Raw genomic sequence first — 24,203 nt, forward strand, 5'->3', positions numbered from 1 at the left:
AAGATTCCTCATCCATCTACTCCTCAGTTTCACTGTGGAACTCGTGCCCTGGAGAGAGGCAGGTTTATTTCTCAACAGCAAGCAGAGTTCCCAGCCTAAGGAAACCCCCCCAAAGGATTTCAGGTTACAAGGGGGCAATTTCAGAAGGATGAGGCCATAAAACAATTAAAGAGGAATGGGTTAATCTGTATCTAGTCATAATCCATATGCCCAAAGCAGCATCACTATGAGGTAATCTCACATCAGTCACTGGCTTTTCAACCCAGGCAATTATCTTCCCTCCACCTTCCTACCCTTCCTCAACTCCACCCCCTACCCCACCCTATACACACACACACACACACACACACACACACACACACAAAAACACCAAGTTTTATATAAGGGAGGGGAAGTGGAAAGAAGGCAGAGGGTTAAATTTCTCACATCTAAGGCTCTCAGCAACCTGAATTTACTGAAGCCACTCTCCCAGGAGGGGGCATATTGTGACCAAGCTTTCCTGCTTACCTCCTGCCATCTGCAAAATTAAATTAAATGGTCCTTCACTTCTGAAATCCTGCCATCAGTGTACCAAAGGGAACATCTGAGTATACCAGTCAGAGATGATGGCTTTTCTTTTTTACCAATACACACAAATCATTAGGAGATTAAGTTTCTGAATGGCTAATGTGCATTTTCATAAAGAAGTTAAACATTCAGTCTAACACCCACATGGAAGGGGTTGAAAGGGACTAGAATTGCACTTGCTGCTGTATTGGAAGATGATTAAAAGCAGGATAGGCAGAAAGATGATGGCATTTTCACCTCACTTTCATGTGGGGGTGTTGGGAATGGTCATAGGAATTCAAGTGCCAAGAGCTAAAAGAGAAGAGAAAAGGGCTATTAGAAGGCAATGGGGCCTGGCGCGGTGGCTCACACTTGTAATCCCAGCACTTTGGGAGGCCGAGGAGGGCGGATCACCAGGTCAAGAGATCGAGACCATCCTGGCAAACGTAGTGAAGCCCCGTCTCTACCAAAAATACAAAAATTAGCTGGGTGTGGCGATGCCCGCCTGTAGTCCCAGCTACTCAGGAGGCTGAGGCAGAAGAATTACTTGAACCCGGGAGGCGGAGGTTGCAGTGAGCCGAGATCATGCCACTGCACTCCAGCCTGGTGACAGAGCGAGATTTCGTATCAAAAAAAAAAAAAAAAAAAATTAAAAATTTAAAAATTTAAAAAGAAGGCAATGAGAAGGCCCCTGGAAGGAAAGAATCTGCCCCCTACTCTCCTCACCCCAAAGGAATATTGCTCTCTAGGGAGTTAAACCCATACACATTAGAAAGCCTGTGGTCACCACACTGCAGATGACTGCTCTAAGGCAAATAGAGATTTAAAGCAAACCAGGGTATTCCTTATACTTTTTGACCTTTTTGCTCTACCAGTTTCCATTTTCTGTCCACACAAAAGATTCTGATGTCTTTAGCCATCTACCCCCTCTTCCCCTGACTGAACAATTTAATTCGACAGTTATTTCCACACCTATCTAGTCTCACTTCCAACACGACTAAATTTGGAACAATGGAAGCAAGTGGGTGAAAAGGAACAAAGGAAATAAAATTCAGGAAATGACAATCTTCAGAGTAACAATATATAATTTGAAAAGTAACTCAGACCAGGAACAGACTTTATTTGAATATAAAATTACATACAAATCATATTTAATTCAAACCACTTCAATCCAACACATCTTCACTGAGCACCTACTACGATGCCCTGTGGGGAAAGACAAAAAATAATTGGTCAGAGTCCCATCCAGTCTAAAACACAGCAGGCTCCTATTCCTGCACAAAGAGGCTTTGGGGAGAACCTGTAAAGGCTCCTAATTAGGGATATATCATAAAGAATCTGTGCCTACCTAAAGATCACCCTTAACAGCATTTTTGAATCCATTTATCACCCCCACAATTCCAGAATGGACAAAGAGGAAAGGTACAGGGACTGAGGAAGAGAGAAAAAGTAATATGGTTGCCAGCAAAGCTCAGGAATTTATGCTTTTTGATGAAATACCTGGAAGGAAGAGCAAGAGAAATAATCTTTACATCATATTTTTCTTTGAGAAATTACAATCCAGAGAGGTTGTTCACCAAGATTTTTTTTTTTTTAACCATCATAGTTTTTTGTTTGTTTTAGACAGGATCTTGCTCTGTCACCCAGGCTGGAGTGCAGTGGCATGATCACAGTTCACTGCAAGCTTGAACTCCTGGGGTAAGGCAATCATTCCACTCCAGCCTCAGGGATTAGCAGGGACTAAGGCAAATGCCATCACACCCGGCGAATTTTTAATTTCTTATTTTTAGTAGAGATGAGGTCTCACTATGTTGTCCAGGTTGGTCTTCAACTCCTACGCTCAAGTGATCCTCCCGCCTTGGCCTCCCAAAGTGCTGGGATTACAGGCGTGAGAAGCCACCATGCCCAGCTCATCGTAGTTTTTTTTTTTTTGAGACTGAGTCTTGCTCTGTCGCCCAGACTGGAGTGCAGTGGCACGATCTCAGCTCACTGCAACCTAAGCCTCCCGGGTTCAAACGATTCTCCTGCCTCAGCCTCCTGAGTAGCTGGGATTTATAGGCACATGCCACCATGCCCAGATAATTTTTGTATTTTTAGTAGAGGCGAGGTTTCACCATGTTAGTTAGGCTGGTCTTGGACTCCTGACCTTGTGATATCATAGTTTTTAATAAGCTCATTTCTCTTTTCCCCTGTCTTGTTCTGAAAGACACAGAATTTTCAGAGGGAGAATTAGGAATAAAAGTATCTCTTGATCTGGGATCTAGGAAAAGATACTAGGGCATCAAAATCAACTGAATGAAGGGACAGAAAAAAAATCCAAGAAATTGGGAATAAGGGAAGTCTGCAAAGCTCCTGGCCCCACAATGTCTATACTCCCAAGCCCAATATCCAGTTGTAGAAGCACATATTATGATGTCATAAAAACAACTTCAACAGTAAAGGCTCATAAATTTTCATCTCTCAACACAGTGACTACCCGAAAATGAAGAGTTCCCCCAGAAGCCTTAACTCTGAGGGTCATCAAAATTAGGACAATCTCTTTTGAGCTTACACACTGCTGTCCTCAAGGGGTGTTCCGGGGTCAGTCTGAAACTGAAGTGATATCAGAACTCTCTGACACTTATTTCTAGTGTCAGTATCTGCCAGCAACTCGCCAAGAGCAAAAGTCCAGGGAGCCCCTTCAGGGAGAAAGTTTCTCACTCTGGATCCCAATTCTACTCTGAAAAATTCAACTGTACAACTAACATTTTACAACAAAGAGGTTCCATTTTAAAAACCCAAGGACACAAGGGGACAGTCAAGGTGACAAGGCTCAAATTCTGGTAGAAAATATAAATCCCCAGATATTCTCTTTCCCTGTCCAAGGGCAAAAGCTGACCAGGCCTTGGGAGGAAAGACTCCTGTACAGTCTAGTACACACCACTCCTTCTGCTCATTCCTCCCAGCAACCACTCTTCTTGGGAGATTAATGCAGTCAAATGTCCTCCAGTGATGCAGAGCATTCTCCCATTCTGCAGGGCTTCAAAACAAAGCCAAAGAGCTGCCTGCTGTATTTCTGTACTCTTACAACACAGGGAGACAGAGAGATCCAAGGACTTCCAACCATCTGTGTGCCAACCCCCAGCTACTCTAAGACATAAAAAGTGGAACAAAGGAGTTTGTGACTGTAAAGATGGAGAGAAAATGATGGCTTAAAAGAAAGGTATATTGTTTTCCTTGATAATTATTTTCTTCACTTTGCTTTTCTGTATTTTCCAAATTGTCTATGATAAACATGTTGCTTTTCTAATTAGAAAAAGCAGGAAATGTTATTTTAAATGTTTTTTTTAAAAAATCAGCAGAGCACTATCCTGAATGCTTTGAGGCAATGGTCTGGGGGTACCTACGACACTCCTTGGGGAGGGCAAGGGATGGGAAGCAGAAAGAGAAAGAATGAAAGAAAATCCAGTTTTTAAAAAAAGGAAAAGAAAAACTAGGGGGTTGGGGAAAGGTGGGGATTTCCTATGCATTAATGTGTACACTTAGATTAAAGAAAAAATTTGCTGGGCACAGTGGCTCTTACCTGTAATCCCAGCTCTTTGGGAAGCTGAGGCGAGTGGAGGACCTGGCTCAGGAGTTCAAGACCAGCCTGGCCAACATGGTGAAACCCTGTCTCTACCAAAAACGCAAAAATTAGCTGGGCGTGGTGGCGCATGCCTGTAATCCCAGCTACTCAGGAAGCTGAGGCAGGAGAATCGCTTGAACCCGGGAGGTTGAGACTGCAGAGAGCTGAGATCGTGCCACTGCACTCCAGCCTGGGTGACAGAGCGAGACTCCATCAAAAAAGAGAAAAAGGAAAAAGAAAAAAAATTAATTTATAGCAGTAGGCACCTGGTTAGTATACTGCACAAGAAAGTACTCAAAATAGAGAATCATTACTTCTGGGTATGTTCTGAGAAGGAAGATTTCTACTTGGATATAATTTACCCCCGGGAATGTCCAGGTTATAAGGCCCAGGTAGATAATACAGTTCTAAAGACTCAGGGTTTCTCTACTGTCTCAGTAACTCGCCTCCTGTTTGATGAGGGCCAGATGCAGCTGCTGGTCACTGCCAAGCAGACAGGACAGCAGCACTGTTTCCCCTTGCATTGCTCTGTGCTCTGAAGCTCACCCTCCATTCTGCTCTCCTTCTGACCTCCTGGAAGACTAGGGTCTTACAGATTCTTCCCTGTGAATCTTACAAGAGAGCCTTCTAATGATAATTCACTGTTACATGGGCCTGGGCTCATAGGAAGCACATGCCACAGTGAGGGGAGAAACAGATGCCCATTTCCAACAGAAACATCTGTTCCTTCCAGCTCAGGAAAATCTGTTGGCAGAGAATCATGTGGTAAGATTTTTTTGTTAGGAAAAAAGCTAAAAAGCACACCACAGAAAAATGGAACAGTGCTATTAGGATACAACCAATCCTCTATGCTTTTTTAAATTTTTTTTTTTTTGAGATGGAGTCTCGCTCTGTTGCCCAGGCTGGAGTGCAGTGGTGTGATTCCGGCTTGCTGCAACCTCTGCCTCCTGGGCTCAAGTGATTCTCGTGCCACAGCCTCCCAAGTAGCTGGGACTATAGGCAAGTGTCACCATGCTCAGCTTTGTATTTTTAGGAGACACGGAGTTTTGCCGTGTCGACTAGGCTGGTCTCGAACTCCTGGCCTCAGGTGATCTGCCCACCTCAGCCTCTCAAAGTGCTGGGATTACAGGTGTGAGCCACCACATTCGGCCATTCTCCATGCTTTTTAAAGCAAAGGAACCAAAATCCTGCTTCCTGAAATCTTGACCATTGTTACAAAAATCTGAGCGCCACACTTTTGCCCACACAGGTGCAGCTCCCACTTAGATACAGCTCCCTGACCAGTCACTGCTCCAGGGCAAAGTCTAGTCTCACTGAATGAAAACCGTGAGTTCTAGAAAGGAAGTTCATTCAAGTTTTTCGCTAAGTAAAGGTCCATAACCGTCCACATCAGTCAAGACCCTGCCAGACCAACATAACCTGGAAATTAGGAAACCCTAAGAGAAGTTACATTCTTTTAGACTCAAACACCACCACCAACCCAATCCACACCCTGGCCTTTTCAGAAATCTAGAGGAGCACTTTTTGTTTATCAGTGTCTAGGGAAGTGCTACTGGCACTTAGTGCAAAGGGAAAGGAATGTAATGTCATGAATGTGGGGAACAGTCCCAAAATGCATCTAAAATGCCAATGGCATCTCCGTTAATAATCACTATATAGAAATGGTTTGGTTTTATTGGTTTTGTCTGTTTTCCTAAATGAGTATAACATTCATTCACCTGGGGAAAACATTCTCAATACGAAACAGTAAACAATGACAAGCAAGTTTCCCTCTCATCCCTACCCTTCCCCAAAGTTCTATACCTCTGAGGAAACCATTTTCTTATATATCCTTCAAGAAATATTCTCTGTGTATACAAGCATCTGTGTATATGCTCCTTCCCTTTTTAAAACGTGGCACATGTGCCACTTTTTTTTCATTTAACAGTGTATCTCGGAGATTTTTTCGTATAGAACGTATCAATCTGCCCCTTCTTTCTACCAGCTGCATAGCATTCCGCTGCATAGCTATGCTTTCATTTATTCAACCAGTCCCTTTTTGGTGGTACCTGCCATTGTTTCCAATTTTTTGCTGCCATAAACAATGTTGTAATGAATGTAGATGTGGGTGTATCTACAGAATAAAGTCCTAGAAGGGAACCAGTAAGTCAAAGGGTATATACATCTTAAATTCTTTCTGATACTGCCCATTCAACAATATATGAGACTTCTTGCTACTCTGTACTCAGAATGCAATGTATGAGCAAATGTTTTTTATCTGATATGTGAAAAATGACTACATATTGTATTTGCAATTGAATTTGTATTCCTCTATTATGAATAAGACCTGGCATCATTCATTTCCTATGTTCATAGGTTTCCATGTTGCAATAAGTCTTTGCAGGTGTTAGTAAGTTATTTAGTTATTCTGTTTGAAACAACAGCTCATGTTCTTTGCTCATTTTTTCTTTGGATTGCTGATCTTTTTTGACTTTTTGTTGACTGTATGAACACTTTATGAAGGAAATTAGCCCCTTCTCATGTGTTGCAAATATCTTTCCCAGTTCATCTTTTGGCTTTATGATACTATTTTTAACCATGTAGAACTTTTAAAATTTGTCAATCTTTTCTTACATAGCTCCTGAATTTTCAGTCAGGCTTACATTATATTCCATGGTTTAAAAATATATACTTCTATATTTTCTTTTAATATATATATATATATATATATATATATATACATATATTTTTTTTTTTTTTTTTTTTTTTTTTTTTTGAGACGGAGTCTTGCTCTGTCACCAAGGCTGGAGTGCAGTGGCCGGATCTCAGCTCACTGCAAGCTCCGCCTCCCGGGTTTACGCCGTTCTCCTGCCTCAGCCTCCCGAGTAGCTGGGACTACAGGCGCCCGCCACCTCGCCCGGCTAGTTTTTTTGTATTTTTTAGTAGAGACGGGGTTTCACCGTGTTAGCCGGGATCGTCTCTCGATCTCCTGGCCTCGTGATCCGCCCATCTCGGCCTCCCAAAGTGCTGGGATTACAGGCTTGAGCCACCGCGCCCGGCCTTCTTTTAATATTTTATGGTTTCATTTTGTACATGTATATTTTAATCAATATAAAATTAACTTCCATATAAGGAAGAAGACAGGGATCCAATTTAATTTTTTCCCAAATGGCTACCCAGTTGTCTCAAAATTGGTTATTGAAAAATCCATTCCTCTCTCCCATCCCACCAATTTGAAATACCATGGTTTATGCCAAATGCCTTTGTGTATTCGGCTGTAATCCTGCATTCTCTATCCTGTTTTTCTAGACTCTATTTTTAATTTGGAGATGGCAAAAACAAATCTAGGGAACAACCTTGAAGTGTCATAAAGAAAAGAAAATGGCCTTTAGAGCCTAGAGGCAGTGTAGAAATTGGAATTAAAAATTATTCTCTCTAATGACTCTAAGTCCACCTATTCCATGGGACTTTACCCAAAGCCTCATCTTCTGCTTGTAAATAGTTTACATTTTTAAATGTGAACCTTTTATTAAAATGTAATGTAGATACAGAAGGAACACAACTCTTAAGTAGCCAGCTTAAAGAATTTTCACAAAGTGAACAAAATCATGCAACTAGCACCCAGATAAAAAACAGAGCATCGCTAGCGCTCTAAAAGCCCCTTTGGGCTCCCTTCCAGTCATTACCCTTCCATAAGGGTGACCATGATAGGGATTACTGTCACCGTAGATTGATTGGTCCTGCCTCTTTTAAAATTTCATATAAATTGAATCATATATGATTCAATTTGCACTCTTCAAGATGCACAAGATTCAAGATGCACTCTTGTTTCATGTCTCTTTCACTCCTTTTTTTTTTTTTTTTTTTTTTTTTTTTTTTTCCTTTCACTCCTTATTATGAGATTCATCCATGTTGTTTTGTACAATTCTTCAGTGAGTTAACACAGCACTTTACATCACAAGATGGCAGCTGAATGTCCAGGCATCTCATCATATTTTAAGCAATAAAAAATATAGAAGGTCAGGTGCGGTGGCTCATGCCTGTAATCCCAGCACTTTGGGAGGCCGAGGCGGGAAGATCACCTGAGATCAGGAGTTCAAGACCAGCCTGACCAACATGGAGAAACTCTGTCTCTACTAAAAATACAAAATTAGCCGGGCGTGGTAGCACATGCCTGTAATCCCAGCTACTCGTGAGACTGAGGCAGGAGAATCGCTTGAAACGGGGAGGCGGGGGGTGCAGTGAGCCGAGATCGTGCCATTGCACCCCAGTCTGGGCAACAAGAGCAAGACTCCACCTCAAAAACAAAAAACAAACAAAAAAAACCATAGAGAATGAAAGAAATGGGCCATGTCAGTCAGGTCTGTTTCCTTTCTCATATTTTTTAATAAAAAGAATCCCTTCTTTGAGTTATGTTTGCCCTATTCATAATAATTCGCCTCCTCTTTTATTAGTGGGGACCCTGAAGAGTGACATAACCTCTTTAGGTCTTAGTTTCAGTCCAATAAGTGACCTGCGTTAGATGATCTCTAAGCTCCTCCCAGCTCAAACAGTCTTAGATTCCATTAACTTGCTTATCTTCTCATTATTTTTAGGAGAAAAGTAGAAAGAAATAGGAGAGTTTACCTATTTAAGAGGCAAGAACTGAAGTATAAGGATGTAGAATGTCCAGAGCTTTATCCCCTGAACAGCAGAGGTCTCAATTTAAGTTAAATCAATATACAAAAACCTAGGTTTAAAAATTGAACTGGAGAGAAAGAAATACATTCACTTTATGAAAAATAATTCTCATCTTCTGGCAGGTTTTGTTATAATGCTTTTCTAATGCCTTTAAATTATGATTACATTTACAGTAATTCAATTTGCACACAACTTTCAAGAATATCCACATGCTCTTTTGTTCATGTCTAATTACTACTATCTTTCTGAAACAGACCAATACACTATTCTTAGTGATTCCTATCACCAAGAATATCAAGCATTCCTCCTCTCTTGGTATTTCTATAACCATCTTTCTAGGACTTTAGGAGCCATTTTCTAAGCGCCTCTCAAGCCCAAATCTTCAGTTATTAATGAACATTCAAAGAGAACACCTTTAAATCTCCAACTTGATTTTTATATTTTTACTTCTTTAGAGGTAGAATGTTGAGAGATTCCATATATTTGGTTAAAAGAAATATGAAAAGATTCCTTATGTTTCTCCACCCTTCCTTACATTCCTCATGACCATCCATCCTCCCAAAAGGAAGGGGGGTACAATCTGCCTATATTATTCCAAATATTTCAGCTTTTATTTTCACTATGGAAAAAGCATTAAACTCAGCTGAATTATTCATGAGACCCTAGGTAACATGATCATTGTTTTTGGCCTTTGGCTTCAATACTTTCAGCCTTGCAACTTATTTTAGAGTTTCTGAATGGGGCTAACAAGGGACTTCGCTATACACATCATTAAACTGTTAGCATGTGTCCTGGCACGGAAATTTACACTATATTAATAAACCCATATATTTGCAAGGATGCGTGTGTCTTCGATGCTGTTCTTTGATCAATTTCTCCTACTTCCCTGGAGTTTCATCCAGATCAGATTTTTAGAGTATGTACCAACATGAGATGACTAAAATATTCAAGACAGAAAGAAAAATCTGAGCTCCAGTTTAGAGATTCTCACTTTTCCTCCAGGGATGATCATAAGACTGGCTCGACGGATGAGGGGCAAATGTCACCATGCACATCACTCTGAATTCCCTTCATTGCAGTTGCAAAAGCATGTTTCTGAGTTTGGACATAGAATTAAACAGCCCATACTCTTTCAGTGCCCAAAGTTTCTGAAGGAATTGATTCTTCCTTATAACTGTCATTTAGACATGCCTCCTCCCCTGACCTCCTATTCTCCTTGCTTTGGTTTGCCCCAAAGAAAAGGAAGAAAAGAAAAGCAGATAAAGCTCTCCCTACCCCATTACAAATCCCAAGTAACACTTTTCTCACTTCTTCCTATCAAGGCTATAAAATAGGTGCTGCCCACTCTCATACCGAGAGATTTCTTACGGTCACACAAAGTAAACCATCATTGCCAACTGGCACTGAACCTAATGTTCCTCAATGATCAGACCTGAGCTCTATCCCTATGTTTCTTCCAGAAAAGTTATAACCATTCTCAAAGTTTTCACTGGAGAGCAGTTAAGTAAGATTTAAGGAAATATGTCATCATTCTATTTCCTTCCAAAATTATATTATACAAGATATAAGCATTATGCATCAATTTACATTCCACTTCTCCCCAGTGTGAGAGTCTGGTTAATAAAATTAAACTGGACCAGTACCTACTAAGCAACTAGATCTCTGGAAAGTCTGAATGCTGAAGATGGATGCCCTCGGGGAGGGGCTTAACACAGCACATAAACAAAGCTCAGATTTCATCTTCCACTAAACCCAGTGGGACACTAATGAGTTTCTAAAGATGCAGAGCAAACTAACATCATTCCTGGCTGTCATTTATTTTGGAGTACACTAGTTATTTAATTTTGTCACATGCTACCAAGTAATACAACACATTGCTCTCTTGCCTTCAGTGTTATCCCCTTTCCAAGGCATAAGAAACTACTCTAGAAGTATCCAGAGTCTTAACACATATAGGGAAATATTAAAATTCATTAATAAGTGTCCTGGGGGATTCCCATTTCCTTTTCATGCCTCTTTGTTCTTTGGAGATTTTTCTATCGCATGATCTTGTTTATTTTCTTTTATAGCACTTATCTCAATATTTAATTATCTTTGTTTACTTATGTTTCCCTCATAGATGTAATCTCCATTAGAGAAGAGACTTCTGTGTTGTTCACTGTTATATCCCCAACCTAACAGTGCCCAGCACAAACTTAAATACTCAATATATATGTATTAAATGACTATTGAAGCACTAAGAATGGGCTGGGTTCTGCTGCATGAACAACCAACCCCCAAAATCTCAGTGGCTTACCATCACAAAAAGTCATTTATTTTTTATGCTGTGTATCCAACAAGGGTCAGGGAGGGGCAATCTGTTCATCATTGTAGTTCAAGAGCTCAGACTGACAGAGGTTCCACCTGCTCACAAACTTTCACAATCACCAAGGCAGGAAAAGAGAGCACTGAACTGTCCCATACTGGCAACTGCTTCTGCCCAGAATTGCCATGTATGGCCACATTTTGCCAGCCAACGCAAGTGAAATGACTACCTCTAACTTGAAAGGGAAGGAAGGAAATAGATGTGAGTAAGCACTGGAAGCCTGTAAAAAATTAAATAGCAACTCTAGAATCTTGCTGTTGTAAGGGGTTCATTTGGTCCAGCCCTGTCTCCAGGCAAGGCTGCAATCAGAAGGTAACAGATAACAGCAAAGGCACTAAACAAGCAGACAAACTAACAATGGACATTATGTACATCGTACCAAGAGGCTTTTCAAAATCAGTAATCAAGTGGCACTATCAGAAGAACCTTTACAGGAAAAAAAAAAAAGTCTTACCTGCCCAATCAAGAGGAAATACTTGTATTCATTATGTCATTTACCTTAGGAACAAGGTAAATGATTCAGGTACGCTCTGTATCCGTGCTCTTTTACTAAAACCTTTTTGGGGACTAAACCAACTGTAGGAAAATATGCAACAATCTGATGTCATGTTTTCAGATGACAAAAAAAAAAAAAAGAAAAGAACCCCACGAAAAAACACAGTTCACTGAAATCCCATTCATACATTTATTTTTTACCAAAGTAATACATGCGAACAAAAGCAATCAACTGGTGGCAGCATTTAGGCCCACTAAGACACAACCACCCATTGCCGAAGAAGGCCTGCACATCATTCTGACTCATGTTTGGCTCTTTCTCTAGAGCACATCTCTTGGTATTTCCTGCAGATATACAGCAAGCAAGATTTCATTCCTGCCAGACGAGCTTTTTTTTTTTTTTTATCTCCACCAGTCAGTCTCTTACAGTGAGATAACCTCCAGTCACAACTCTCCCTCCAAATGAATTCCCAGGTTGCCATGGCAACTAACACCTTCCTCCAATACTGTCAATATGCTTCCCAACCCTAAAGGCAGCCCTCTTGATTTACTGCCAGAAGTACCAATCTCCTCAAGTAAAAGAGAATGCCTTCCTTTGCTCCAAAACTATAAATGAGACTTTTTAGAAGACTCTCTGTTAATAATATTAATAGTATCAGCTACCACCTATTGAGGGCCAACTTTATTTCTATTATCTCGTTTAATCATTTAAAAAAAAAACCTGCATGGTAGATATCACTCTCTTTATGTTATGGATTAAAGTAATTATAAATCAGAGGTTATATAACTTGACCAAGAGGCAGAACCAGGATTTGAACACAGAATCTTCTGGCCCAGATTATCTCTGAGGCTTCCTCCTTTGACACAAGATCTTTTCCAGCTTAGAGGAGTAACCTCATCTGTCTTGTCCTCTCAGCCTAAACTTGTTCCTTTTTCTAAAAGTGCTTTCTACACTTCAAGACAATTTAGCTTGCTTTAATATCAACACAACACTGCTCTAAATCCAATGGCACTTAAAGGTGTGTTAATACTGATTAAACATTAAGAGAGAGACAAGACTTCATTCTCCTGCTCTTCATCTCCAAGGGCTTTGGTGGGGAAGAATGAGATAATGGGTGCTAAGTGTTTTGTACTGAGAGTGAAGGTATACAAGATCAATACCCAGCAGATATTGAGGTGTCCACAATGTGACCAGGTGCCAAGGAATGTCCATAAGGGTAGAACTGCAGCCAAGTCTCCTGGATTTGCTTCCTTGGGCCCCTTCCTTGGGCCCCACGCCTACCCATATGACCACATCCTCACTATTCTCCCCTAAACACAAATCGAGGGACATACAAAGCAAGCACTGTACTTACTTCTTAACCGATCCGTCCCCTCCCCCATCCCCAACACACAGGGAGACTTTATGTTAGCCTTGTAAATAAGAAACACCATTCCACAGTTATTTTTCCAGTCTGCCTTTTTTTAACCGCTCACCTGGCAGAAACTGTTATTCTCCTGGCCAGCAGCTATTTGTAAAACTGGTCTGCCTCCCTATTTTTATACCAAAGATACTAATTCTTTAGTAGAAAGGGGAGTATTCCAAATAAGACAATTAGCAAATCACCTAGAATTTCCAGCCACTCCACAGAGGCACACAAACAAGAGAATTAACCCAATTTGTTGTCTATAATAAACAGGACGTTCTGCCCACCACAGAGCCCCAGAGGTTTGAAGGAGATGACTAATTCCTAGTAGTAACGGCTACAATGGCCCAGTTCCTTATTTTATTACTGTGTGCTGAAATTTTAAAGGCGCTCCTCTCCCACCCCCATCTTCCCTTGCATACTTCTGCACATCAATCCATTAAGAATCTGAAGTGTAATTTATCTTATTCACTATTATCCTGTTAAATTGCTCTACAGCTGCCATGGCAGTAATTGCAGTGATCAGTGATTCAGACTTCTTAAGCAAAGGGCCTTAAATAGGTTTCATTATTACAATTTCCAAAGGTTTTATTATTGAAATAAACCTGAGATAGAACAGTATGCCTCCATGGGGCAGTAATACTAATGATTCTTAAGTTATGAAGGGATGTCAGATTCATCATCAATGTTGCACTCATGAATACGAGTAATTGGGAATTTATCAACCAACAAAACCAACTGGCATTCTAAGAATGAAGAATAATAATCTCATTTTAAGTAGCATATGCAGTACTGTGCGACCCTTTAAAAAGCTGCTTTTGTTCACTGGAGTATTGCTTGTAATAGCAAATACTGGAAACAACTCAAGTGCACATTTGTAAGGAACTGAGTCAATAAAGTAGGAGGCAGCCATCCACACAATGGAATACTATGCAGCTCTGATATATGAATGAGAAAGCTTTCTCTGTACCAACATGGAAAGATCCCCAAGACATACTGTTAAGGACAAAATAGTACAGAACAGGTTATATAATGAGTTACCTTTCATGTAAAAGAATGTGAGGGCGTAAGAACATATGTTCATATCTCCTTTTATTTACATAAACACTGCACAGCTATATAAGGAACTATTAAGAGTGACATATAATAAGGAGCACGGGTTCTACAGGGTGGACCAGACAGAGGTGGAAATAATACTCATCAACAGATGCCTTTCAAAAATTTTTTTTTCATATTTTAAATTTACCTTTACTACCTATTTATTTGGTTCAAGGCTCCATTTCCTCCACTTTGGGACCAGGTAATCAGGCTTTAGACTACTTACCTCTGTCTGTCAGAAGTTACTAACCTCATGACAGGAATAATTTAGGTTAGAGGAGTAGCAAAACTATTACTCAACTGTTTCCTTAGAAAAGGAGAAACTCATAAAACATATGGGACCCCAAAATGTGAACATTATATGTAAGACTGGGTTAAAATGTCTTCGAAAAATGTCTTCGAAAAATGTACAAACAACAGAGGTGTGACAGTATGCTGAAAAAAATATGAGGGGGGTGGAAGAGTGGGATAGAGAGTGGTCCTCCTTCCCTACTCCCTTTACAATGTTGATTTCATCCTTGAGTTTTCATAATGGACTTTTGTAAAGGTGAGATTTGCATCCAGTTTTAAGACCACTTTCAGCACAAGTGCTTTTTTTTATTAAGTATTTCTGTGGTTCCCCTTCCCCTGACAAAAAGGAAAGGGGAAGCTATTGTTCAGGACATGTAAGGAGTTTATCTAGCTTTGTGGGTTAAAAGAACCCACAATATTTAATAATATTTAATAAATTTATTAATATTTAACAATGTTTAATAAAATTTAGCCACTTGCCTAACCCTTGTGTCAGAGAATTCTTGCTCTAACAAAACACCAAGGACAACTAGACCCTCCTACTTACCCATAGCCTCAACTAGATAAATGCAAACATGTTGGCTCACTCCTGTAATCCCAGTACTCTGGAAAGTCAAAGTGAGAGGAACACTTGAGCCCAGGAGTTTGAGATCAGCCTGGGGAACATAGAGAGATCCTGCCTCTACAAAAAAATTAAAAATTAGCTGGGCTTGGTGGCATGCACCTATGGTCCCAGTTACTTGGGAGGCTGAGGTGGGAGGATCACTTCAGCCTGGAAGGTCGAGGCTGCAGTGAGCTATGATCATGCCATCACACTCCAGCCTGGGTGACAGGATGAGACCCTGTCTCTTAAAAAAAAAAAAAAAAAAAAAGATAAATGCAAATATGAATCGCCTACAGAATTAAAAGGCCACAAATGTTCCAACGTTAGCAGGGAGTCTGGGAGGAAACCTCCCAGCTGTCCCAGCCAACCCAACTAAGAGAAAGAGGTTGGCGGCCAGAGGAACAGATAAGGCAAGGCTTCATCTGAGCCTATCAGCTTCTGCAGAAAAAATATTCCATGGTCATGGGATGACCTGACTGACTGATGCAAACTGTCCACACAGCTAGTTACCTTTGCCTCCTCTCTGGATCCAAAATGTAATGGAAATGAATGCCTTATGGAATCTATCCCTGCCCTTCTCATCAAACACCCTTCTTAGGAGAGCCCACACTAGCTGATGACTCCGGAATTCTGGTTACCATAAGTCTAGGCATCATGCCACTGAGCTTTGTCTTTCCAATTACCTTTTAGACATTGCTACCTGGATGTCCCAGGTGTCCCATGTCCAAAGGTTAACTCCTTCTTTCTGGTAGCATATGCTCTTTGTATCTCCACTTCTCCTGTCTCAGTTAATAGCCTGTTGATTGATCTATTTCATTCTATGTTCATGGAACACTAACCATGCACCAAGATCCCTGTACCAGAAGCCTGAAGAGCACCTACAGTCCTCCTTCTGTCCTACTCCTATTTCTATTCACCTTGTCAACAGTGAGCTGCACTGATTTTTTACCTCCTAAATATCTCTCAAAACCTCACTTCCCCTTCATATTCACTGGCATTCCCTTATTCAGCATCTCATCATTCATTCAACAATATTTAATGAGTATAAAGTATAGCTAGGCGTATTTAAACGGAACAAAAACGGTGTGATCTTTGCTTTCTGGTAGCTCAACACCTAGTTATTTCTTAACTGAACTATTCAGATATACTCTTGTCGCCTACCATTAATTATCTCAACAGCAGCCAGAGTGTCTCCTCAAAACTTAAATTAGATCATTTAATTCAGGGGTAGTAAACTTTTTCTATAAAGGCCAGATAGTAAATATTTTAGGCTTCTGGGCCATGTTTTCTGTTGAAATTACTCAACTCTGCTCTTGTAACATTAAAAATAGCCATGGAGGATATGCAAACCCATGGGTGTGACAGTGTTCCAATATGGCTTATTCATAAAAATAGGCAGCAGGACACATTTGACCCATGGGCTGTAGTTTGCTGACCCCTGATTTAATTAATCACAGTGTTTCTTACTCCACTGGAATTAATCCAGATTCCTTCCCATGGTTTAGAAGGTGCTTCACCCTCATCTAACTATTACTTGCTCCTCTGGGCTCCACTATGCTCCAGCCACTCTGACCATCTTTACGGTGCTTAAACACCATGCCAAGCCTGTTCACATCTTAGGTCCCTGTACTTGCTGTTATACCCATCAGGACCACTCTTGCCTAGATCTTCTCATAGCTGTCTCAGCTCAAATATCACCTCCTCAGAGAGGCCTTCACTGCCCACCCCCATCAGTACCCATCTCAATGCCCAAACACTCTAACTCCCATAGCTCTATTTTTTTTTTTCAAATTACTTACCACTATCTGAAAAAATATCATTTGTTGCATGTATATAGTCTGCTTCCCTACCACCACACTACTCCATCACTACTAGAATGTAAGCTCCATGAGGGCAGAGACTGTCTTATTCACTTGCCCCCTAGGTTCCCAGCACCTGTATCTGTGCCTGGCACTTAGCAGGGGCTCAATAAATATCTGTTATCTAAACTGTTATTGCCTCTAGTCTCCCTCCCTCCAACCCACTGGTATCTTCACTGCCACCAGTGATCTTTCAAAAATACAAATGGGGCCAAACATAGTGGCTCACGCCTGTAATAGCAGCACCTTGGGAGGCTGAGGCAGGAGGATCGCTTGAACCCAGGTAGGTGAGGCTGCAGCGAGTCATGATCACACCACTGCACTCCATCCTGGGAAACAAGAGTGAAACCCTGTTTCAAAAAAAAAACAAAAATAGCAGTGTGTAGTGGTGCACAACTGTAATCCCTGCTACTTAAGAGGCTGAGGCAAGAGGATCACTTGAGCCCAGGAGTCTGAGGTTACAGTGAGCTATGATCACACTATTGCACTCAAGCCTGGGCGACAGAGCAAGACTCTGCCTCATTTAAAAAATAAAATAAAATGCAAATGAATCATGTCACTCTCCTACTTAAAATATTTCCATGGTTCCCCACTGGCTTTAAGATACAAAAGCAAATTATGTGGCAAGACCATTATAGCTTTTATCAGACCTTCCCACACTCTCCCAGTAGTAGACTGTGAGCTCTAAGTGGTAAGGACCAACTCCTGTTTATCTTTTTATCTCAGGTACTCAGCATAGTACCAGGCACATTGTTGGTGTTCCATGAATGTAGAATGAAATCAATCAATCAACAGGAGTACAACTAGCACAATGCACGATTCTAATGTGGTAAGTACCCAATTTAAAGGCAAGGAAGCAAGATTTTACACAACATTTTTCCTTTCTTTTCTTTGGAAGCAACCTGGGTAGGGGCTATGCTTATAACTCTGAATCTAACTTTAGATTTTGTCACCCAGATTTTACCTGGCAGGCAGCCACTCACCACTTTCTAAAAGAATGGCAGGAGAAGGCAGGGAGATAAGTCATGCAAATCTATCGTGCTGTTTCCTGTGATCAGCTCTGATAAAAAGGTTAGGAAAGGAGACAAAACACAAAGGCTAAAATGCAACTTAGGGATTCTCCATGGATTCCAAGTGTCTACATTCTCCCTGTCATCTATTAGCAAAGAAAACCTAATGCTGGCTCTTTTGCTGTATAAAATAACCTAAGAGGTTCAGGGAATTTCTTCAGAACTGCCTCACCAACAGAATGGGAATTGTTACTTCTAGAAGAATTTCCATTAGCCCTTTAAAATCCTTCAACATTCATTAAGGCCAAAGAGTTTTCACCTAATTTAGCCTGATGGGTATGTGAACAGAGTCTTTCTAGGGAATACAGACTCCCAAATTGTTCAGCTGGGAAGTAAGGAGGGAATTTATTACTCAAAATCAAAGGGAAATGAAAAGAGGCCAACCCAGAATTCATTACTCTCCTTCTTGGGTGGGGTAATGGGTTCCACAGTCATTCTGTTACCTTAACTATGACCTCTTTACTTAGCATCTAAAAGCTTCTGGTGTTGGATGCAGCCAGCTAGGTTCTCTTCTAATGTAATAAAATCTGCTTCAGCAAAGCTTATACAGAGCCATCTCCAGACTCCAGAAATAATAGACTATAAATTACTGGATCTCCCATTTGATAAAATGAAGTGTAAGTTAGCACAGTCCTGAATGACCACTCCACATGCTATTCTGAGTGGCTCAAAGTGAACTTTGACACAAGGACTGGAGCAAGCACAAAGCAGAGCTAGATCCAGGATTAATTCGCTTAAGCCCAGCTCCTCACTACTCACCTATGAGTCCAGTTCCAGAATCCAAGTAGAGAAGGGGGGAACAAAGCTCCTAGCTTTTACCCTACTGTCTGCATCTCTTTCACATTTCTTATCTTCTTATGAAGAAGCTAAACAGGCTCAACTAAAATAACTAAATGATTAAGCCCTATACAGACAATCTCCAGAGATTCACAAAACTGCATTCAAGACAGTTACAGAGACAACTCTGAGGATGACTTGATGTACCAGCGATTTACCATATTTGGGGCCATACAAAATTCCTGTCAAGGATCTGCCTATATCAACATGGGAACCAAGAACCAACCATTCAAATGGGCCCTGCTGCCAAGCTTCTTTATAATGCCATCTCTTCATATTGTTCCATTTAACAAAACTGCAGCCCATCATCTAACCTTAAATCCGTGTGCCAATGATACACAGCCAGAGTATGCTACTCCCTAGAGCAGGAAATCAACATGATGACCCACCAAACACCATTCAGAAGATGCTGAGACTCATGAATCACAATAGGAAAGAAAAGATAGAGAAGTAGTCAGCCAAATACATGCTGTGCCAAAAGTGCACTACAACCCCCCACACCACTCTGCCTAATCCTAGTTGGGCTGACACCAACCTGATTAGACAGGCCAATAAGATCTCGAACTGAAACAGGAACTCCTGAACTGGGTTCTTTAGAACCCAGGAAGCAGCAGAGCAAATCATTAAAGACCAAATAAGATCTTGATGAGGTGAGGGAGGGTTTCGGATAAATGGAATGCTGGTAGAACACAGGGAGCAAAAGTTAACCTGAGCCCAGGTGGAACCTTGCTTACTAGAGTATTAAGCATGAGTTGGGACTACTATTCTAACCAGAGAAACTGGCTCCAGTGAGGGCAGTTTGGCAATCCAAGGTATGGCATGCATATGGCTGGCAAAATTCAGGGTGACTGAAGCAAAAGTTTCAGAACCATAAAGACTACAATTGAGGTAGAGCACAAAATTCTCAAGAGATGAATCTTTGTTAAGAGTGAGGAAGAACTACATGGTGGTTTTCGATCTGTTGATGCCCAGCAAGAGTTCATACTGGCTATAAGCAGGGGTGCAGGCTGTAATCGTAGGAGAGGAGGTTCACAAAAATAATTCAGTCCTACAGCCCAAACTGTGTTCTCTACTAAAAGGAATCAAGGCCCCCTAGAGAAATGGCTGACTCCATGTATGGTGCAGGATATAGATCCTGGAACATCTTTTTTTTTGCCAGAAAGCAAGGAAACCATCGAAGTCCAACAGGATCACGTCAAAAGGCCATTGGAGTCAACCTGAAGAGATACTTATTAACCTAAGATGAGACAATATGAGCATCTAAAACAATTAATAGTGACTACAATGGGCTGAAACACATCAAATGCAAACAATAATCTATGAGTTCATAACCATATTCAGAAAAAAAAACTATTGGTCACTACAGTGGAGGTTACTAGGTCACTAACTCATTATTCTGAAAAATGACTTAAAATGGGAGGTAGGGTGTAGAATTAGGTATTTATCCAGTTTCTCCTGTACAAACGTAAATGTTTAGGGAGATTGAAGTAGATGAAACAAATCTGGCAAAATGGAGATAACTGTTTAATCCAGGTGTTTGGTACATGGAGATTCATTATATTTCTTTTCTGTATATTTTATATCTGAACCTCCTCCAAAAAAAAAAAAAAAGCAAGACAGAATGTGAGCTAAGCAGCTTAGAGTTTAGGCAAGGCTTCTGCCTACAAGAGAGACTAGGATATGAGGTGCAATGTTAGTCCTGATGGGCCGAACCAACTGGAGGGATATACAGAGATGCCAAGTTGCAGAGGTATCATGTTGCCCAGCACTTGATCTAGATTCCTAGATTCTAGATCTGGTTGGTAGCAGGTTTACTAGGTGGTAGATCTGATGCTACCTATAGAACTTCCTTTGCAGTCATGATTAGCTCAGAAACTACAAAAGGGCTTGCTCTTGAAAATGGAGACCGTCTTTGTCCATTTCATGCTGCTATAACAGAATGCCACAGACTGCATAATTTAAAAAAAAAGAAGAAGAAAGAAAGAGAGAGAGAAGGAAGGAGAGAAGGAAGGAAGGAAGGAAGGAAGGAAGGAAGGAAGGAAGGAAGGAAGGAAGGAAGGAAGGAAGGAAGGAAGGAAAAAAAGAGAAAAGAAAAGAATTTCTTGCAGTTCTGGAGGCTAGGAAGTCCAAGGTCAAAGAACATGCCTCTGGTGAGGGTCTTCTTGCTGCATCATCCCATGGCAGAAGGGCAAGAGAGAGTGAAAGAGCAAGAGGGCAAGAGGGGCTGAACTCTCTTTCACAAGGGCTAGCAGAGAAGTATGCACAGGTTAAGGGAAAAAGTCACAATGAATCCTGTAGTGCAGACTACTTTATCAAAAGCAGCTCAAAAAAGATCTCATTAACTCCCCCCAACTCATCTCCACCCACATCTAAAGAGCCACACACAGCACCACCAAAGGCAGCAGAATGAGAACAGCGTTCTCCTCTATAGACCAGCTGTGAGTATCCAGACAGACACCCGACCTCGACAGCTCCACAGCAGCCCCAGAACAGCCCCTCCCTAACCACCACTCAAGTAACCAGCTGGGAAAGTATTCAGAAAACCCGCATCCTGACACACCACTGCCAAACAACTTAAACAGCAAAGAACAACCCATCTAAACAGCAATGCCGGCTGCCAGGAAAAGTTGTGTAGAGACAATGAGTAGAGGAAAAGCAGATCCCTTAGGGTCCACCAAGAGACCCAGTCTCTCAGCTTCAGCACTTCCAAATGCACAATCCATACACCTCTGGGGCCTGTGGATCTCCACGAGGCATATTGTCTCCTTCCATCTCCTCAAAGATAAATGAGCAGGCAAGCTGGCCAGAAAACCACTCAGGGTATTACTCTTCAAAGAATCTTTATAGGGTCAAAGAGGAATGGGTCTACAGGCTACACGTATTCCCCGAAGATTTTCAGGATGATGTCAGAATCCCTTTCCAGATGTGTTTAACACTTTGTGGTCACTTGTATTCTTGCCACTGAGCGCCAGTGCTTTGTTCATTTGAACTGATTCCAGCTCACACTGACTCCAGCTTCCTGGATCTGATTACATTTAGCCAAGACTGTCATCCATACTGTACCTTTTCAAAGAGTCCTAAAAACAGCTCTTCACCTACTCTTTCAAAACAAGTAATAATATCTGCCAAAGAACGGGGAAAAAAGATGCAGAAAAAGAACATAATTAGCATACTACCAAGAGACCAAAAAGTGAAGGGAGAGGAGAAACTAAAAAATTACATGTGGGCTCATACTTATTTCCAAAGCGGGGCTAATATCCTTTTGCTTGTGTCTAAGGCACCAATTTTAAACTGTTACTGGAAAAAAAAAAAAAAGAGAGAGAGAGAAAGAAAAAAGCAGGCCCAAATCTTAAAGTAAAACTTTCAGCATACAAAATAAGAATTGGTGAGAATTCCATTCCCTGGTTATTTACCCCATAGGCTGAAGAGCTGCCTCTGCCTCTAAGGATCAGGGCATTCTGTGTTTGATGGCAGAACCTAAGTCAGAATCCAGCACAATCCCTGACAAGTGAGAAGAACCTCAGGGTGAGTTGTCCTGACCTTGAGATTGCTTCTCTAACTCTTCAATTAAAAAAATATATGAGCTGGGCACAGTGGCTCATGTCTGTAATCCCAGCACTTTGGAAGGCTGAGGCGGGTGGATCACCTGAGGTCAGGAGTTGGAGAACAGCCTGACATGGCGAAACCCCGTTTCTACTGTAAATAAAAAAATTAGCCAGGCATGGTGGTGGGCGCCTGTAATCCCAGCTACTTAGGAGGCTGAGGCAGGAGAATCACTTGAACCCGGGAGGTGGAGGCTGCAGTGAGCCGAGATCACGCCACTGTACCCCAGCCTGGGTGACAGAGCAAGACTCTGTCTCAAAGAAAAAAAAAAAAAAAAGAATCAAGTGGGAGATCCCCTCCTGCCACCTCAGTTGTTTGAACTCAGCTACTCTAGGTCCACCTTGTCCAGACCAAGGGCTCCCATGAGTGACAGTGAGACAGATCTGATCACTTAGAGGGCTAAAGGTAATTTTACAAAACCTGAAGATGTATAAGGAGAATGCAGCTGCTGCTCAGAAACTCCACTAGCCCAACTTGAAAAGACATCATCTACAGAGTAATACCCAGTTTTCAATTCTAGGCCTGATAGTTTTGCCAAGTGTCTCAGAAAAATGCCCTAAACTTTTTTGGTCTTCTTTTCCCCACCTAATGCAAGAAAACTAAGCTAAAATAAATTTTGTCACCAAACCAAAATGAAGCTCTCCAGGTGGTATGACTACTATACTCAGGAGACGTGAACTTCCCTTAACCCAAAAATAGCTATCTGGAAGTCAGCATCCTCAGAGTACATTTCAGATGCAAACTAGAAATATGTCGGTGTAAACTATGAAAGTCCAGAGCCGTTGCTTGAGTAAAACTAGATGCAGCAAAACCATGGGCTTTATGCATGACTGGTATTGTAAGAGAGGCCGCAGGGAGTAGAATTAAATATGACACCTTCTTGACATATGATCAAAGCTCCTTCTAAACTCAATTTGGGGCACCATATATCACAAACCGGACAGCAAGAAATTAAGTAAAATGTAAGTCTTTTTTTATGCCATCCCAATTACATCTTGGTCAGTTCACAAACATGTTCCAGCAAATGCTGGAGGAGTTTTTCTCTCTTTAGGAGTCCTCTCTCACTTTACCCTGTTTAACAAAAGACCTCACACACTTAGAAAGAGGATGGAGGCAGGCCAGCTTTGGGACATGCTGCACGGGGAGGACTGACTGTCCCAAAGAGTAAGCTCTACACCCCTCTGACAACTCCACAATAGACCAGCTACACACAAATGCCTGAAATAAGGAAGTCCATCAAGAAAATGAACAGTTGGCGAGATCAAGGCTTCTGGCCCAAAGGGCCTGCAGCTGGTCTGGCCATTCATCAAAAAATCTGAATTTAAATGGAGACACATTTGACTGTGACATGTAAGAAAAGAACTGGAGTGACAAAGGGTCTTGATTTTGGTTTCCTTTCCACCCTACACATCTGCCAATGGAAGAGTGAGAGTGCCTGTGGTGCTCCTGACACATCTGGGGTAGTTCCCATTCACAGTGCTCACCCTTTGGGATTTCCACACATTACAGGGTCATCGTCCATCTATGCTAACCTAGAATGTCCAGATAAAAGCTCCTGGTTAGAGACTGGAGAGAAAATTGTCAAATCTGAAAACCCACAAACTGTCTCAGCCAGGGGGAACACATGTAGGAAAGACTACAGAATCAGATGTCAGAAGCCTAATTTCAGATTGGCCCCTACAGATTTATGACTGTGAGTAATTCACTTACTTTCTCTAGGCTCTGTTATTCTCACATCAATAATGAGAAAAGAGGACCAAACAGTC

The 24,203-nt window shown here is 41.3% G+C and overlaps 1 protein-coding gene and 1 long non-coding RNA gene across 9 annotated transcripts in view; one reads left to right on the top strand and one right to left on the bottom strand.

The window, feature by feature from the left end:
- The window catches only part of SRGAP2 (SLIT-ROBO Rho GTPase activating protein 2), a 250,078-nt gene that overhangs the window by 178,475 nt on the left and 47,400 nt on the right, over window positions 1-24,203 (bottom strand). The gene's annotated exons all lie outside the window — the stretch shown is intronic.
- Window positions 3,030-22,347, top strand: LOC126939601 (uncharacterized). Its single transcript, XR_007720426.1, has 3 exons — window positions 3,030-3,748; window positions 17,654-17,756; window positions 22,255-22,347. It is a non-coding gene; the product is annotated as an uncharacterized LOC126939601 (long non-coding RNA).

Source organism: Macaca thibetana, chromosome 1 (genome assembly GCF_024542745.1).
Source record: "Macaca thibetana thibetana isolate TM-01 chromosome 1, ASM2454274v1, whole genome shotgun sequence".
NCBI classification, from domain to species: Eukaryota; Metazoa; Chordata; class Mammalia; order Primates; family Cercopithecidae; genus Macaca; species Macaca thibetana.